Genomic DNA, 6,387 nt, shown 5'->3' with positions numbered 1-6,387 from the left:
GCCCTGGCCACCTATACCATGTTTAAATAATGTGAACACCCGCCATCTTGCTCGTGGTAAACATGGCCTAAAAATGGTCCGAAGTCATTCGTCCGGTCCGGACGCCATATTGTTGTTAGCAGCCGACCACGCCTCCAAGTTAGTTAGTAATCCTACTATATCTAGATATAGAACCTAGATTTAAAAAAATCCCATTTATTCTCGAATTAGATGATCATTGAAGCTAAACAAAGATTTATATAAAATAATTAAGGCCTGAAATAGATTCTAGATGTAGAATTTACATTAAGTCTAGATCTAGAATGTACATTGAGTCTAGTGACCTAGATCTAGGCTAGATCTAGATTCTAGTCTAGAATCTAGGCTAGATTCATAACTTTCCTTCAACAGCTGATCTTTAGATCTAGATCTAGAGAAATTTATTGTAAAACTAATGAAAAAAGACAGTTTAAAATTGATATAAGTGTTGGAACGTAATAAATACAGCAAACGGACGTATTGTTTAAGTTATAGCCGGCAGAAAATTAGCTTTGTAACGCGTTAAACTTTTGAATGGGCCACAAAGTCTATGATGGAGTCCGCCATTTTTATTGTACTAAAAAAGTAAACACATCAAGGGACGTCACTATTCCCACAAAGTTTAGTCAACATTTTCTTGGACAGATTGTAGATCTAGAGAAATTTATCGTAAAACTAAATGAAAAAAGACAGTTTAAAATTGATATAAGTGTTGGAACGTAATAAATACAGCAAACGGACGTATTGTTAAAGTCATGACCGACAGAAAATTAGATTTAGAACGCGTTAAACTTTTGAATGGGAACACAATTTTCTTCAATAGACGCCGCCATTTTATTGTACTAAAGAGTAAACAAAAACCTGTGACGTCACTATTCCCACAAAGTTTAGTCAAGGTTTTGACATTTAAAAAAAAAATGGGTTATTCTGCGTATGAATAAATCAATAAATTAATTAACGTCTTTAAATAAATTTGTGATTAACAGTCTGTCTGCATTAAAAAATTATTCTCTACCTACATACTATTTTACAGCTTTCCACGATGAGTGCAACCATGCGAGATATTCGATCAGGCAAACAAACAAACAAACAAATAAATATTCAAACATGTAAACAAACTTGACTTTTACTAGTATATAGATTATTAATGAACAGATAGCCGAGATGCTGTTTCTCCAACTATATACACTGTTTGCAAAGTTATGACCAGAGGAAGCCAGATGCTACTGTCAGATGATGCAGGTCAGATGTTCACGTTATGACCTTATGTCAAATGACAAAAATTGTTCACGACACGCCCTGATATTGTCAGATGACTAAAAGTATTCACGTTGATGACGGATAACTAAATGATAAATGTCAGAGAAAAACGATCCCAGAGGTCAATAGACATCACATAGAAACTTCTAGAGAGCCAAGTGGGGGATTCCGATCGTCAAGTAATTACCCATACAGTCACTAAAACTTATTGTCCTAATAAAGATACTAAATTATGTTGAGATTGACTCTATGCATTTAGGTGGGGGGGGGGGGGGATTGATTTTGTTAAGGGGAAAACGGTGACTCCTTGTCCTTGCTGCGTCCACCGGTCGGGGGGGGGGGGGGGTAGCTGCAGTAAGACAGTGTCTGACTCTCGGTGTGTTAACTGTAGCTTGAAGCTAACCCATGGCTGTTAACACAGTGTTAACATTTAGTGGGTCAATCTTGTGGAGTGTACAGTAATATTAACTATAGCTTGAAGCTAACCCATGGCTGTCAACATTTAGTGGGCCATTATTGTGGGGTGTACAGTAATGTTAACTGTAGCTTGAAGCTAACCCATGGCTGTTTACACAGTGTTAACATTTAGTGGGTCAATCTTGTGGAGTGTACAGTAATATTAACTATAGCTTGAAGCTAACCCATGGCTGTTAACATTTAGTGGGCCATTATTGTGGGGTGTACAGTAATGTTAACTGTAGCTTGAAGCTAACCCATGGCCGTTAACACAATGTTAACATTTAGTGGGTCAATCTTGTGGAGTGTACAGTAATATTAACTATAGCTTGAAGCTAACCCATGGCTGTTAACATTTAGTGGGCCATTATTGTGGGGTGTACAGTAATGTTAACTGTAGCTTGAAGCTAACCCATGGCAGTTAACACAGTGTTAACATTTAGTGGGCCAATATTGTGGGGTGTACAGTAATGTTAACTGTAACTGTTAATGTTAACACAGTGTTAACATTTAGTGGGCCAATATTGTGGGGTGTACAGTAATGTTAACTGTAACTGTTAATGTTAACACAGTGTTAACATTTAGTGGGCCAATATTGTGGGGTGTACAGTAATGTTAACTGTAACTGTTAATGTTAACACAGTGTTAACATTTAGTGGGCCAATATTGTGGGGTGTACAGTAATGTTAACTGTAACTGTTAATGTTAACACAGTGTTAACATTTAATGGGCCAATATTGTGGGGTGTACAGTAATGTTAACTGTAACTGTTAATGTTAACACAGTGTTAACATTTAATGGGCCAATATTGTGGGGTGTACAGTAATGTTAACTGTAACTGTTAATGTTAACACAGTGTTAACATTTAATGGGCCAATATTGTGGGGTGTACAGTAATGTTAACTGTAACTGTTAATGTTAACACAGTGTTAACATTTAATGGGCCAATATTGTGGGGTGTACAGTAATGTTAACTGTAACTGTTAATGTTAACACAGTGTTAACATTTAGTGGGCCATTATTGTGGGGTGTACAGTATACAGCAACCCTAACCCCAGGTATCGATTCCTATGATGGCAGGTCATGTGATTGTTTCTCATCCATTGATTACACTTCAGTTAAGCAGCAGTTTAGGTGGAGTATAGCTGACTATAACTGTTATTAAGCTGGAATATAGCTGAATATAGTTGCTATTAAATTGGAGTATAGCTGAATATAGCTGCTATTTAGCTGGACTATAACTGAACATAGCTGCTATTAAGATAAAGTATAAAACATAGCTCACCACAGTAAAAACACATCTAGACTCAGCGCTTTACCTTTTTTAAACGCGTTTTATTATTAGCGTAACTATGTGTCTAAGACTGGCCAATTGAAACAATCGTTTTAAAAGTGATAAGTCGTCCATTAGCATGATCGAATTTTTCTTGAATATGGAGATTTACCTTGATGTCGGAAATAAACGACAGCTAACAACTGTTATAAGCACTTGAAGAAGCTCTTTGTATTTGACCGTCATTTGTTTTTAATGGCAGCAATTTAGCTCATTTAAAAAAAATCCCTTTTTCAAAGTAAAATCAATGAAAATCCAAAGCAAAGCATCTAATTTATAACAAAACAAAGTAATAAAAAGCAATTCTAAAAAGGAAAGCCTTAGTCATACCACCACAAAAATAGCAGGCTTAATCTGACGAACAAAGAGTTAGTTTGTCGCCAATCTAGCGGGCTATGAATGTACTCTGACAAAACCCACAAGTAAACAGCAGGATTTGCATAGTAATAGGTCAGATGATAGAATAAAAATACTGCCATATATTCACGATTGAAATAGTTATTTTTGTTCCTTTTCATTAGTATTCTTATTTTGTCTTCTGCTATTATGTTTATTTAGATGTTTATCGTGGTGTTCACAAATGTCACTTTAATTAGTACGTGGTACTAGACTATATATATATATATATATATATATATATATATATATATATATATATATATATATATATATATATATATATATATATATATACATATAGTATACTATACTAAGCTGAATGCGCACAAGCGATCACACCCTGAACCCTGTCTACGCCACTCGCGAGCAGGCCAATTTGAAGGGGAGACAACCCACTCAAGCACATTATTACTTAGCGCTTCGCTAGCAGGCGATCGGCCGGCGTCTCCATAGATCGTGTATGACGTCACATCCTGTGTGGGCGGTGATTGCGAGATACCCTCTCTCCTTCCTTTCTTTTTATGCCTCTTTCGCTATTCTATATGTGGCAGCATTTTGTCTCAATAGGACCTCACTACTTTAATAACAATATTTGAATATCTGTATATGATATTACATTATATAAATCTTTTTTTAGTTTTGATAATATAGCTGGAATTTTTATTAATGTAAAAAATCCTTTATTTTCCTTTAAATTCTGTTCTTTTTCAATTTTTTCAATTTATTTTTCCCCACCTTAAATTTTATCGCCTGTTGAAAAATGTCTGGCTATGTCATGTTCACCCCCCTTCCACGCCCTCTTTATTATTGATACTAGTCTACTCCTTTCCACCTACTTTTATTGTATTACATAATGTCACCCCTCACGCTAAAAATAACTTTCTTTATTCTGGCATTTTTCTTCTAATCCAATTTATCGTCAACTGTGGCCCCGCTAAAAGTGATCTTCTAGAAAGTTCGCACAAGCGAGTAATTTCAGTAGAGCGGCGTCACTTTATGACCGCAAGTGGAATTTCCCTGGGCGCCACTACAGACCATGAAATAACCGAGATGACAGCGATCAAAACGCGCGGCTTCTATAAATAGCCTCACCCGCTTTTCACTTCTATTTTTAGCTCTCGCGAGTTATCTTTGCTTGTTCAACAAGTTCGTATTAAGAGTACTAAGTTTTAATAACATGAATCTATGTATTTATGGCAGCCAATGACGCTTATTCTATTTATAGAAATCATAATGGAAATCCTCGTGCAGAGCGACGTCGGTCTAATGGGGCGTCTCAAAATAAGCGACGGGCAGGGAGATAACCCTGTAGGGGGTGAGACGAAGGGGTATTTGATGACCACAGGGGCCGGTTTACCAATAATCTTGTCTCATTGCTGCTACACGGGTCACGTGACCGGTCAGTATAGGACAGGCCCAGACGGGCGGCGGCTCCCAGTGCGTCATTGTTGAATTGAATCGTTTTCATCTGTTTTATACCCAGCTTGAATTCGATAAAATCAAATCTGCGCCAACTGTAATAGAATTATTTTTTGAGGTTAAGTTGCGTCCCCTTCCACAATTTATTAACTTCAGTTTCTATCATTGGAAGTATGGTACTCAAAGATTTCCGTATCAGACAATTTGTGATACGGGTTAGTGCAAAACACCGACAGCCAAATCGCCGATACGGATACAAAGAAGTCAAATGGCCGACAGCCAAAAGGCCAACCTGGACAAAAGAGCGACTTTCTAAAGACTAACTGAGATCTAGCGCATAGGTGTTTCGATGACTTGAACAATTATAGTTTTTTTTTTCAACCACCATAGCTTGGTATACTTTTGTAAAATTTCTATTCGTATATTTAAGCGTTATCTCATCTGATGTCGTTCTCTGCTTCAAGTAGCTGAAAGCAGGTCCCACTTTCAACATTTGTTAAAAACACATCAATAGTAAACACCAATCTACGTTTAGTTGCGGAAGCTCACAACAAATTGTTACATTTAAAAATGTATTTGAAAAAGAAATATTACAAGATGTAAGATTTGGAGAAGTAGAGCATATTTACAATTCGGTTGGTATTTATTTGTCGGCCGGTCTATGCAGTCCGTTTTTTGACAATCGGCCCTTTATAGACGGCCTTTCGACGGTTAGTGCGGTTCCGTCGTGAAACTTGTATCGTCTAAACAAAACTTATCTGCTTTTCAATTTTGTGCCCAAGACACATGGGGCCGCCATAGAAAGCTCCCTCCACTATTGTCGGTCTCCGGCAATTTTCCTGGCAGTCCCCCATGACAGTCCTGCCTCTGCCAGCTGCTTCCCCGTCTACCTTGGCTTTGCTTTCCTATTCCTTGAAAAGTTTAGCGCCATTCCTGTGATTTCATCTGGATTCATTCTACAGACTCCAGCGCCATCTTTTTCGTTTATTTCGAAAACGGCCTCCATTTCCATCTCTCCTAGTACTAGTATATATAGGAGATGGTGTTAGACCAGTGGATGTCTTTTATCATTCGCAAGCACTTAGCTTGGAAAGAATCCAGATCTCCTGGTAGCGGTTTTGATGTTACTTAAATTTTTTTTTAACCCGATACCAAAAGTGTCGTCCATAGATTAAATGGCGAGAAGTTTTGGGACAATTTTAATTTCTCACTCCGTCGTCACACGTCGTCACACATTGTCACATATCGTCACACATCGTCACACATCGTCACACACCGTCACTTATCGTCACACAATGTCAGTCATCGTCACATATCGTCACAAAAATGTTGGTACATTGATCAAATGTGATTACACTGAAATAAATCTAAAAACAATACAGTTTACTTCAACAGTATGCAAAAGTATGACGTCACATCCTCAGCTTCCCCCCCCCCCCCCTTCTGGTCATGCATCGTGTGGGGGGGGGGGCCGGCTCTGCCTGCCTGAAGAGAATCTACCA

The sequence above is a fragment of the Physella acuta genome, unplaced genomic scaffold, assembly GCF_028476545.2.
Source record: "Physella acuta isolate Inbredline_101_S28 unplaced genomic scaffold, ASM2847654v3 ptg000076l, whole genome shotgun sequence".
Classification (NCBI taxonomy): domain Eukaryota; kingdom Metazoa; phylum Mollusca; class Gastropoda; family Physidae; genus Physella; species Physella acuta.
The sequence above is the reverse complement of the archived record's forward strand: the minus strand, read 5'-3'. Positions refer to the sequence as shown.